The sequence below is a fragment of the Peromyscus californicus genome, unplaced genomic scaffold, assembly GCF_007827085.1.
Source record: "Peromyscus californicus insignis strain IS unplaced genomic scaffold, ASM782708v3 Scaffold_11__1_contigs__length_118956290, whole genome shotgun sequence".
NCBI lineage: Eukaryota > Metazoa > Chordata > Mammalia > Rodentia > Cricetidae > Peromyscus > Peromyscus californicus.
Genome location: NW_026294402.1, coordinates 40,467,063 through 40,479,181, shown reverse-complemented (window position 1 = coordinate 40,479,181; position 12,119 = coordinate 40,467,063). Strand labels below are relative to the sequence as shown.

Sequence of the window (12,119 nt, the reverse complement as noted above, 5' to 3'; positions counted from 1 at the left end):
ATGATCCTGGCATCATCTTCAGCTCCTCTCCCTCCTTTTCCCCCTTTGAGTTGGATGACACTCATAACCTCTACCTTGTGTGTCTTCAATCCATTGCTCCTGTTTTGTTTCCATCTCTCATCTTTTTTTAAAATATATGTGTGTGAGGTGTGGGTATATGTATATGTGTTTGTGTGGGTACCCATGAAGGCCAGTAGAGGGAAATGGACCTCCCAGAGTTGGAGTTTGAGGCTTTTTGTGAAGTGTCTGACATAGGTTGCAAGGATTTGAACTCTGGTCCTCAGAATACAGCAGCAAGTGTTCGGAACTGCTAAGCCACCTTTCCAGCCCCCTTCCTGCCTGATCAAGACTCACTATGCTTCCTAACTGTCACTGAATTTCCCTCTAAGCTATTCATTCAGAGCCCAGCGACTGTCACACAAAGTCAGATCCTATTACCTCCTCGCTAAAAAACAAAACAAAACAAAAAAGGTGTCTCTGCTCTGCTTACAGAAAGTCTTTACTGCGGCACTGTCATTAAGGTCCACCACAGCCAGCCCTACCCTACATAGCTCTCCCACTTAGCCTGACTAGCCTCCATTTCTAAGGGCTCACATCCTGTGTTTACATGTCTTTCTTTATACTACTTCCTGCCTGTGCCAGAACGGCTCCTATCCTCTCCACCTTTAAATGCCATTCATTTTCAAGGCCCAGGCGAGTATCGCTTCCTGTATGAAGCTTTAACTGATTTCCAGCAGAAAATACCATGACAATGGCTTCCTCTGGGCTGTCATAGCCTTTTGTTTATTCTCCTACATGCCAATCACTACTCTGCCTTATCCTGTACTTAGATGTATTAGTGTGTTCAAGCCCTCTGCTGATGACTGACGGAAGGGGACAGTTTTATTTGTTCTTGTCTCCACACAGTGTTTTTAATACATGGCAGAAACCTGAGAAAGGCTCACAAAAGTAAACTTCAGTGAAATCACTTTGTCAGGCCTCTCCTGAACATGTGGCTGCTGGTTCCTTCTCATACCGATGATTCAATGGGCCACCTACCGGAACCTCTACTTCCCTCCCATCCACCTCAACCAAGGCACTGAAGATAACTGAGTCATCACAAGGGGCTTGGGGCTCAGAGCCTGATTCTACTCATCATAGCCAGAGAAACAAAACATCAATAGAAATAAACACCTCTTTGTGGAACCTCCTACATCCTCTAACTTTTCTATACTCCACTGTGACTTTGTCTTTATTCTCATTTTAGTGTGTGTGTGTGTGTGTGTGTGTGTGTGTGTGTGTGTGTGTGTGTAATTCAGCTTTTAAAACACTCTACCTCCCTTGGAGAAATCTATTCTCTTTCTCTCTAGTTCCTTGAGAACTATTTATAAGAGTTACCTGAACAAGTCTTATACAATGACCACACCAGCTGACATTCCGACTCGGATAGAGGGAATCTCACAGGGCCCCACCTCTAGATGAAGAGCTACAGGCAGCTGCCAAGACAGGGAGAGTCAGTCTTCTCGTCTACAGGAGGGGACCCATAGGTTATCCAGCACCAAGTTGTCAGAACTACACACGTGCATGTACGAACACTCACATAAAAAACAATTAAAGAAGAGGTGATAAATTTGAGGAGTTGGGTCATGAAAGGGATTAAAGAGGTGAGGGGTGGGAGAGAAATAATAGAAATACAGTACTCATATTTTGTAAAATGTTTAATAAAAAAGCTATTTTTTTTTCCTGATTCTTTCATGGTACCTAACATGTCTTTAAGCACAGTAAGAGTGTAAGAAATACTGCTTATGGCCTGGCATGGTGGCTCATGCCTTTAATCCCTCTGGAAGCAGAGGCAGATAGGTATGTGTGAATGTGAGGTCAGCATGATCTACACTGTGAGTTCCAGGCCATCCAGGACTCCACAGTCTGTGGTGATATATTGTGTACCCTAATACACTTGCCTGAGGATCAGAGAATAGAGCCAGCTACTAGATTAGACATACAGCCAGGCAGTGGTGGCACACACCTTTAATCCTAGCACTTGAGATCTCATGCCTCTGCTTGGGAAGCACACACTCCTTTAATCCCAGGAAGTAATATGGCAGGGCAGAGAAAGGTATATAAGGCGTGAGCAAACAGGAACTCACTTTCTTTAGGCTGAGGATTTTGCAGAGGTAAGAACTAGTGGCTGGCTGCTCTGCTTTTCTGATCTTTCAGCTTTCACCCTGATATCTAGTTTTGGGGTGTTATTAAAAGACCATCTAAGATTCAAACAACAGTCAGATCATATCTCAAAAGAAACAGCAAATGCTGCTTATAAATGAAACCACATTTAAAGTCCTACCAAATGATCTACTTTTTGGAGAAACAGTCTCACTATGTGGCCCAGGCTAGACTAGATCTTGTTATGTAGCCCAGGCTAGCCTCCCATCTTGGCTTCCTGAATGCTGGGACTAGAAGGATATACCACAAATCTTTCTGATATCCAAACTCTGAAACACAACTTCATACATCACAGTCTACGTGCAGTGAGCATTGACCAAACTCTTCATAAGGAGGAAGGATTAAGTAGCTAAAAATCTTAACAAAACCAGACTGATGGCATAAGCCTGTAACCCCAGATAATTGAAGGCTAAGGCAGGAGGGGCCCAAGTTTGAGGCCAGCCTGAGTTGCTCAGTGAGACCCCATGTCAGAACAAAAAGAAAAAGAGTACTGGGCTCAGGAGGAGAGCAATCACTGGCATCACAAATGAGTCTCAGCAATGGGGCATCTTTGGTAATACTGTGAAAGAGGATTTCAACGCAGTTTGAGCACCAAACCTAGCAGGCCCAGGCCCATCTTTCTTCTTGACATCTATATTACTGCCTTCCCTGCCAACAGCTTTTCACCTCACAGTCCTCTTCATCACTGCCATGCATGTCGGTAAGCCAGGAGTCCGGCTGGCTCAATATGCACTTAGCTTTAATGTAAGTTGTTTTTGAAGATTTAAATTATCCATGCAAGAGAAACCTCAAATTATTAACACACGGGAACATTGGAACTCATTTTGAAAACTCAGTTCCCTCTAATAAATACTTGAGGGGTTGAAAAAATGAGCCGGAGGAAGTATCTGCTCTCATTTCTCTTAACTGCTCACCTTTGTGGGCATTTTCATACGCACTTCAAGCAGAAGGCTATTTTTGAGTCCTGCGGGCAGTCTAGCAGAGTAGCTGGGGACACTGGGATGTGTGGTGGAAAGCAGGGGTAGGGAGAAGTGGGGAGCAGCTTTTACAGTTTATAGTACAGACAACAGAAACATCAAGAAACATGGAAGAGAAAACTTCCATAACAAAACATAAAGTAAAGAGTAAAACAAGAATGGATTCTCACGGCTTGAGTCAGAAATACCCAAACAGTAGATTTAACAACAACAAAAAAACCTCAGAGATCACGTTTGATCTGTTACTTTGAACCTAGAAAGTCATTCTTTCTATTCAATAGGCTCTTCATGAATTTCGGCTTTGGAATGAATGGCTCTTGTTTCTCTTCCTCCTCATTACTTATTTACTAATGTTTCCTATTCCTAACACCTCCATTACAAGACTCTGAGTTCCCCCATCTCTTCACTCATTCATTCAACATGAGTACATGGAAGACTTCCAGTGGACACGGCAATATGATAACTCCTGCAGATAGAGCAACCGCACAAGGGGCATGATCCCAGGAATGACTAAAAAAGGAAGTAGGGGCTGGCAAGATACCTCAGCATGTAAGAGTGTCTCCTGCCAAACCTGAGTTCTAATCTGAAGCACGCACTGAAAGGCTGAGTGCAGCCAACATGCACAAGCTGGGAAGGAGGACCTAGGGCTGGCTGCCTGCCAGTCTAGCTGTAAGTTCATTGAAAAACCCTGTCTTAAGAGAATAAAATGGCCGGGCGGTGGTGGCGCACACCTTTAATCCCAGCACTCGGGAAGCAGAGCCAGGCGGATTTCTGTGAGTTCGAGGCCAGCCTACACCACATACACTCATATATACGAAACTTTAAAAACTTCAAGATGGGTCTCCGCTGCTCTGGGGAGGCAAAGGGGGAGAGTGGACTGGAGACTCTGAATGGGGTGGAGGGGAACACAGTCAGGGGCAGAGCACTCAGAACTAGCTTGCTAAGTAAGTTAAAGCAGTCATGAAGGGACTGCCCTGGGTGTTGCATGAGGCTTGTGCTAAGGGCCCCTCTCCCCCATCCCCACCCCTGCAGCATGCACAGCAGCAGCAGGTGAGACAAGGACAGCTGCAAACACTGGGTCCTGTGGGCCTCTGCCTCCCTTTCCTCCCCGCTCTGCCTTGAGAAGGGCTACGAAACAAGATAAAAGGACTTGGGTTATAATGAACTGTAACCATCGGTTCTTGATACATTCTCACCACAGCTCCACTCACAGACTGTTCTTACTCCTCCAACAGCCTTATTTAGGAATTTAAAAAACATATTTCATCATTTTATCTAATTAAGGTATATTGGCAGTGGCTTTCGGTACATTCAGAGTTGAGTAACCAAAGCTAATTTTAGAGTATTTTATCACAGAAAGCAGCCCTGTGCCAACCGGTAGTCATTCCCATCGCCTCAGCACCAGGCATTGACTCACTACTTCCCATCGCTGTGGACCTGGCTATTCTGGACATTTTATATGAGTGGAATCTTAGAATTTATGACTTTTATGACAGCTTCTCTCACTATTGTAATATTTTTAAGGTCTACCCGTATTGTATCATCTATCAGTAGCTCAATAGTTTTGTTGTTGTTGAGTAAGGACAAACATACCACATTTTGTTTATTCCACTGACATCTTCCACTGACAGAACAGAAAGTTAGTTCCCATTTCCCACTTACACGAATGATGCTGCTATGAATACTCCTATGATTTTTTTTTTGCATTAAAGTGTTTTCATTTCTCCCGGAGATACACACACATACATACACATACACACACACCAAGAATTTCCATTGTTGGTTTATATGGGAAGTATATTATTAGCTTTTTGAAAAAAATGCCTAAACTGTTATTCATTTTACAATTCGACCACCAATACACAGAGCCCCAATTCCTCCATCTTTGCTAATGCTTGTTACCATTATGTTTAAAATGATCCTGTCCTCAGGACATGAAGAAGTGTCTATTGTGGTTTTAATTTGCATTTTTAGATAACTACTGACTTGACAGTGCTTTGTGGTTTTTAAACAAGCACTTGCTTGCTCTACAGCTCAGGCTGGCCCTCAACTTGTCATTTTCCTGCCTCAGCCTCCCTGGTGAAGAACATGCATTATCACACCTGGTGGGAGGAATTCTTAAGGAACAGAAAAGTACTTCTTGCTCATAAAGGGGGAAAGCATTAAAACTGTTTACAGTAAAACTTTATTAAGAGATTGGAGAGATGGCTCAGCAGTTCAGAGCACTCACTGTTCTTCCAGGTGCTAGATTGGGTTTTCAGTGACAACATGGCCGAACTCCAGTTCCAGAAGATACAACGCCCTCTTCTGGTTTCTGTGGGCATTGAATGTAATTTTACACATATTTACACCCAGACACACATAAAATGAAGTAAATAAATATTTTTAAAAACTATATTAAAATCCATTCAACTGAAAGACATGTTAATGAGGAAGCCCAGGTGAGGGAAGATATCTATACCATACAACAAAGAGAGCCATATACAAACAAGAGAGATTTCAGATTTCCTGGAACTCAAGCAAGGTAGACATACCAGCAAGGAGATGGACAAAAGACTTGAAAAATCAACCAACATGAAAAAAAAGGAAACAGCCACAAAAGTTCAAACTAATAGAGAGAAAAATATCATAATGAAACTCTTTGCTTCGTATGATTAACACAAGCCCATCATGGTAGTGCATGTCTTTAATCCAAGCACTCAGGAGGCAGAGGCAGGCAGATCTTTGTGAGTCTGAGGCCAGCCTGGTCTACATAGTGAGTTCCAGGACAGCCAGAGCTATATAGTGAGACCTTGTCTCAAAAACATACAACAACACCCCCAAGGACAGCCATTACCCACTTGCCAGGCCAACAAAGACTAAAAATTATGGTAAGACCAGCACTGCAGAGAACAGACCACCTGCATTTGGCATACTCAAGTAGAAAGTGAAACAGGCCCACAGGAGCCCACATCTGATGTTTAACAAACCACACTGATGTCTGAGAGTACGCCAGGATACTTAGGGACACTCATTACAGCTGCTAGAGCTCTGAACCAAAGGCATCCAAATTGCTATCAACAGGAAAATGACTTGTGACATAGTCACATTATAACTACTATATAAAAATTAAAATGAACAAAGGAGGCAATATAAACACGGTAAGTCTCACAAACATAATGTGGCATCAAATAAGACACATAGCACAACCAATAAGATTCCACTATTCTTGGTGGGGCAAAACTAGCAGGGCATGGTGGCACTCATGTATAATCCCCGTAATCAAAAATCTGAGGCCAACCTGGGCTACACAGCTAACCTTGTCTCAAAATAAATGCTAACACAGAACACTTTATTTACTTACTCACTTACTTTTACATTTCCCTTCTTTCTTTCAGTTTGTCTAGCTTAAGGTATCAAGTCAAATGGATATCCAGAAGGAAAAAAACAAATCTGGATAGAATAATTAAAAAAAAATTTAGATAACTAAAAGTAGATGAAATTTTGGCAAAACTTTCAGCTAATCTTAGCCAATCTTTTTTGTTTTTGTTTTTGTTTTTCAGGACAAGGTTTCTCTACACAGCCCTGGCTGTCCTAACTTGCTCTGTAGATCAGGCTGGCCTTGAACTCAGAGATCTACCTAACTCTGCCTCTGCTGGGATTAAAGGCATGCATGCACCACTGCCCAGCAAGACATTTTTTTGCTGACTATACTCTTGAAGGCATGCAAATCCCACAGGTGGAGTGAGTAGAAAGCACAGCCTGATCACCTCTGCAAAAGCACAGGCTGTGTACTGGGAAATGTCCCCTTGTCCCCAGAACCAAATCCACCTGGAAGAACTGGAGTACTAGGATGTCACTCTTGCGGCTGGGTTCCCTGGACAGCGACCTTAGATTAGCTATGTTGTCATGGCTGAGAGGCATGCATGGCCCAGGATGGAGAACACCATAGGCCAAATCCTCGTGACATGTAAAGATACAGACAAACTGAAAGAGAGAACAAACTCAGGTATGAGTTCACAAGGTTGAGTAAATGCACTTGCAGTTTTAGAGTGTTCTAACAGTGAAGCCCGAAGAAAGGGGGAGGTGGCTGACGCTGAAGGCAAAGGCATGAAGAAGGTCCATATTCATACACTAATTCAGGGTGGATAAAGTAAATCATGCTTACATTTGCTGGGTGTACATTGTTTTTCATGCAACATGAAACAGTGATTTTATGGAGCATCCTGGAGAAGATACTTGACATAACATAAAGGGAGAAGCAGTATTTGTACTTGTGCTGACTGTACACAGAAACTGCGCCCTAGGAAGAAATGATTTCAGAATGGTGGGTGTCTTACAGGGAAGACCACAGTTACAATGCTTAGAAACCTTTGTTGAAATTTCCAAAGGTATGTCCACATCAATCTATAGTTAATTATGTTCTTTTAAATGTGTGTATGTATGTATGTATGTATGTAAATAATATATCGCCTTTTGGTAGGATGTTAAAATATCACTTTTTGGGTGGAATGCTGAGACCAGGTTGGCGAATTCTCAATTCTCCTGCCTTAGTCTCCCAAAGGCTGAGATTACGTGTGTGCCCCAACTTAAAGCATCTTCTTGAACAATAAACAGCAAGAGCAGCAGTTCTTTCCAGAGGATGGATACTAGTGTCAACTTAAAAAGATGACATTCTTTGCTGTTTACCTACCAGCAATGGGAAAAGATTTATAGCCTTCAGACTCAACCCAAGGTGATAAATGTCATAAAAATTTACCAACGAAACCAAAGTCATAACAGAAAAAAAACATTAAGGGCTGGCAAGGTCGCTCAACCAGTAAAGTGACTGCAAGCATGAGGACCTGGGTTTGATTCCTCAAAGCTGAGTGTGATTGACAAAAAGTGCTAATTCCAGTGATGGGGAGACAGAGACAGGTGGATTCAGGAGCTTGCTAGCCAGGCAGCCCTGCTTATCAGGGAGTCCCTGGTCCCAGTAAGAGACTCTGTTTCCAAAGGTGGGCAGTAGGACAGCACCTAAACAATGATCAATGATATTCCCTGGCTTACATGCGCATACATGAACATGCGCTTGTGCATGTGGGCACACACAAAGGAAATTTCTTAAATTAGATACTGACCCCACACCCCAGAAGCCATATGTGTAGAGCAGTCCCCTTATGTGGCCCATGGTCATTATTTCTCCAGTCCTAAGTAACTCAACCTGATGTGTTAAGTCTACTTTCCAACCCCAATGCCCACTTGGTTAGCATTTGTCTACAGGCTGAAATGGTGATTTAGTCCTTTTCTCTTAATGCAAAGCAGAAGGCTAATTTGAACCCTATGTTCATCATCTAGGATGGTTTAAATACCAGAGGTTGTTATTGATTTTGAGCCTTGAAACTCTTTGTTCTAGGCAAGATGCCTGTGGCTATAGAAGGTAGTGAGTGATACTGTATCCTAAAAAATAAGCCAATCATTAGCTGGGTATGTGAAATGTGGTAGAGAAAAGAGTGGAGAGTTAGTGGCACTAATTTAAAAATCAGGACAATTCCAAGAGCAAATTTTCTTATTTGGTCCACCACTTCAGAGCAATAACATTGACTTTTTTTCTGGTTGACCAAGGAACAATCCAAAGCAGATGTAAACAGATGGGGCATAACCTTCAGCCAGCTCCAATGTTAGCGTGCGCGCAAAGCAGTATGGTGGCGTGTAATTGACAGCCAAGCTGTCTGGAGACCTAATCTTCCCTTTCCTGCTACAACATATAGGTGAACAGTCTGGGAGGTGGAGCAGAAGGACAAGCATGTCTCAGTGACCAGCCTCGCTTGGAAGCACTGTGACTAGATCCTTCGTGCTGTCAAATCTGAAAGCTTCTGAGGGTCATGGTCACACCTAGGGACAAATAGCCCAAAGTGGAATTAATTCTGGCCCTTGTTTGATTTCTCCATGGACTGACAGGGAAAGGGGGGTATGGCTGCTGGTGATGACTCAAAAAACAACAAACAAACAAAACAAGACAAACAAAAAACACAACAACAACAAAACAACTAATCAAAGACCAAAACAAGCGGAAGAAATTATATAAGTAAGAATTGGGGTGTTTCACAGGCTGTTAAAATGGAACACAGCACAGAAAAGGAACTAATTCTGTAAGCCGTGTGACCCACGGCTTTGTTACTACTATTACTTTTTTGTCTTCTGTGGAATAAGACAAGAGTAGGCTGTGTGGCTCCCAGGCTGACAGCACTGTGACGGGTGAGCCTGACGTCTCCCAGGAGTCACAGTATGAGTTCACCCAGAGACAACTTCTGGGAAGTCCTCAGTATTTAGCAATTGCTCCAATCCCTGGCTGAACTTCCTGACTAGAAGCTAATAAAGAAGTAATGGCAACAGTTAGAGACTCAAGTCTGAAAAACACATGCAGGGAAAATCCCTTCAGGGAAATTCAGAACTCAGTCACCATCTCGTACGCACTGCATGGGGGGATTTGGGCCAGCGTTACACTGGCATTTACAGTGAAGAATTTACTGGGTTTGCCTGACATACACCAGCACGTGGGATCACTGATTTCATTATTTTGAGAGGAATAAGCCAATCTCCTCTACTCGATCACAGATAACACTACTCAACTCTTATCATAAGAAAGCAAATTTGAAAAGCCTTGCCAATGTCAGTCTCCATGTTAAACTTAGTATTGAGTAGATTTCTAAAGGGGCTGTAATTAGACACTTTCTATAAGACATACAGACAATACCCACTGGACTGTTAAATGTACAGTATCACAGTTACAATTCTAAATCATACTAAACTAAGCCATAAAGGTCCATCACTCAGAGAGCTCCTAATACCTGCAGGTTAACATGCTACTCAAAGTTTTAGTGCACCTTCTACAGGGTACAATGAATAAAGACTTCTTCAAAATTTAAACAGAAATTAATGATACCAAGTGCAAACATAGTATTTAAATATAGTATTTTTCAAATTAAAAACCAAGGGCCAAGCATGATAGCATATGCCTTTAATCTCAGCACTCAGTAGGCAGAGGCAGGCAGGTCTCTGAGCTCGAGGCCAGCCTGGTCTACAGCGTGAGTTCCAGGACAGCCAGGGATACACAGAGAAACCCTGTTTCAAAAAAACCCAACCAACCAACCAACAAAACCCAACTACCCTCCCCCCACAAAAAAGAAAAAAAAAAACAGATCAAAACAAAATAAAGAAGAGTTCAGAGAATTTCTAATGTGACCAAGAAAAATAAGGTTCTGATTAGACTAGAATATAAGGAAAATTCCTTTATGTTTAACCAGGATTCTTCAACTCTTGACTCACATTCCTTTTTGTGCTTTTCTTTTTCCAACATTTAAAAACATTTAGCTGCCGGGCGGTGGTGATGCACGCCTTTAATCCCAGCACTCAGGAGGCAGAGGCAGGTGGATCTCTGTGAGTTCGAGGCCAGCCTGGTCTACAAAGTGAGTTCTGGGAAAGGCTCAAAACTACACAGAGAAAACCTGTCTTGAAAAACAAAACAACAACAAAAACCATTTAGCTAGTTAGTTGGGGTGGGGATGGGGCAATGCACGCCTTGTATGCGTGTGCACACAAGGACAGCTCGTGGGAGTCAGTCCCGTCCCCCCCACAGGAACCCCAGTCTCTCTCTCTAACACCCTGGAAGGCTGGCCTTGACCTTGAGTCAATCCTGCTGCAGGCATCAATCCCGCTGCCCCTGCCTGGCACGTGCTTCAGTTTCAGATGTGGACTACCACACCCAGGTACAAACTCCTGAAACAGAGTCTTAAAACCTCCCAAGAAGGAAATTAAAAGAAAAATTCTATTGCTTTTGCTTGGTTTATGAGAAAGTGGTTTACTGCCTATAGTACATGGAAATCTGTCACAATTCTCCTACCTCTTCCTCAAGAAACAAAACAGCTCATTTAAGGGAATGTGGTATGGTGGTATACACTTTTTAATTCCAGAGACTGAGGCAGGAAGATCTTGAGTTTGAGGCTAGCCTCTGTCTCAAAAAAGAAAAATAAGTGACTGAAGAGTCCTTCCTGAAGTTCAAGGCCGAGTGCTGTCACCATGAACAGCACCCACACCGACTTACTAGGGAAAATATTCATTTCTATTGGATATATACTGCTACTTTTAGAAGCTGCATATACACTGCAAAGTATTAGTTAAGATAGGTGAAAACTTTTAATGATCTGGCATTTAGAGTGGACATATTTGAACCGAAATCACCAAATCAGTTTATTTGAATTATTTTCATGTTTTGTCTTTTCAAATGATAAAATGGATTATCAACCTTAGGACCATTATTATAATCATTTATTATACTACACCATGAATGTGCCACAGTATGTACATCTATAGCTATATGGATATATAAAATCTGAATGTAGAGCTGGGCGGTGGTGGCACTCAGGAAGCAGAGGCAGGCCGATCTCTGGAAATTCGAGGCCAGCCTGGTCTAAAGAGTGAGTTTCAAGCCGGGCGGTGGTGGCACACGCCTTTAATCCCAGCACTCGGGAGGCAGAGGCAGGCGGATCTCTGTGAGTTCGAGGCCAGCCTGGGCTACAGAGTGAGTTCCAGGAAAGGCACAAAGCTACACAGAGAAACCCTGTCTCAAAAAACAAAAACAAAAACAAACAAACAAACAAAAAAAAGGAGTGAGTTTCAGGACAGCCAGGGCTGTTACACAGAGAAAAATAAAAAACCAAAAACAACAACAACAAAAAATTTAATGTAGTAAGTCTATATCATGTTCGTTAAGTTCGTCTGTCTGTACTAAGTTTTTTTTAAAATTTGGCTTCTGAACCTTAGAAGCATCTCTTGGTGTGATATATAATAACTGTGATAAACAGGGTGATTCATATTTGATGAAGTGTATCTTGAAGCATTGCATACTTAATCCTTTATTCTCATTAATTTGAATTTCAACATTAATGTTCCTCATTCCTTATACAGTCCAAAAGTCCATAA

The 12,119-nt window shown here is 42.3% G+C and overlaps 1 protein-coding gene across 1 annotated transcript in view; it reads right to left on the bottom strand.

Annotated features, from left to right (window-relative positions):
• Positions 1-12,119, bottom strand: part of Sik3 (SIK family kinase 3) — a 223,569-nt gene that overhangs the window by 53,582 nt on the left and 157,868 nt on the right.